Here is an 816-nt window from a genome sequence, read left to right as displayed (position 1 = left end):
TATCCTATACTTTTTAAAAATTTTCAAATTATAATAAAGACACTTACCCGGCCACCACAACACAAAACATAGAACCGTCCCCGGTTGTAAGCCAATCACATACGGTATTATGAAAATGAAGAAATTTCATTTGAGTTTCCCTTAACAGCGTAAACTTTGTATGTATGTGGATAATCTCACTAAACTATTGCTATATACCCTTGTATTTAATACTTACGGTTTCGCTACGTTATTAACAGTATATCTGCCAACTTCTGCCAACTCTTATTTATAATTGTGTTTTATGAGAGTGTGTTCCTGGATGTGTCTAATAAAAATGTCTTTTTTATAGCTGTGTTTAATAGAAGTGTCTTTATAGATATATTTTCTGGATGTGTCTCTTTATATATGTATTTAAAATATATTAATTATTAGACACATCTACGACCACACTTCCATAAAACACAATTATAAATAAGAGTTGGGAGAAGTTGGCAGATAATATGTTAGTACCCTATACTTTTCTTAATACTTAATATGCCATATAAAATATATGCATGTTTTTTCTTTTGTAGTTAGTTATGCTACTCACCATTCATATCCATGTATTATTTTCTTCTTGTCTCTTTCATATGTCTTCATTATTGAATGTTGTGACATTTTGTTTAGGTAGACAACGATGTGACATCTCTAATAATGGAACAAGTGAAACACATATAACAAAGGAATTTTAATGGCCTAATCACCCTTAATATGGTTATTATTGGTTTCTATAAGCACAAATTCTTTTAAGGCATAGGACTAAGAATAACAGCCCATTGGTTTCAATCACTGTCA

At 30.4% G+C, this 816-nt stretch overlaps 1 protein-coding gene across 1 annotated transcript in view; it reads left to right on the top strand.

The window, feature by feature from the left end:
- Positions 1-816, top strand: part of LOC107609251 (peroxidase P7) — a 4,007-nt gene that overhangs the window by 601 nt on the left and 2,590 nt on the right. The window lies entirely within an intron of this gene.

This window comes from Arachis ipaensis, chromosome B07 (assembly GCF_000816755.2).
Source record: "Arachis ipaensis cultivar K30076 chromosome B07, Araip1.1, whole genome shotgun sequence".
Taxonomy (NCBI): Eukaryota; Viridiplantae; Streptophyta; class Magnoliopsida; order Fabales; family Fabaceae; genus Arachis; species Arachis ipaensis.
The sequence above is the reverse complement of the archived record's forward strand: the minus strand, read 5'-3'. Positions and strand labels throughout refer to the sequence as shown.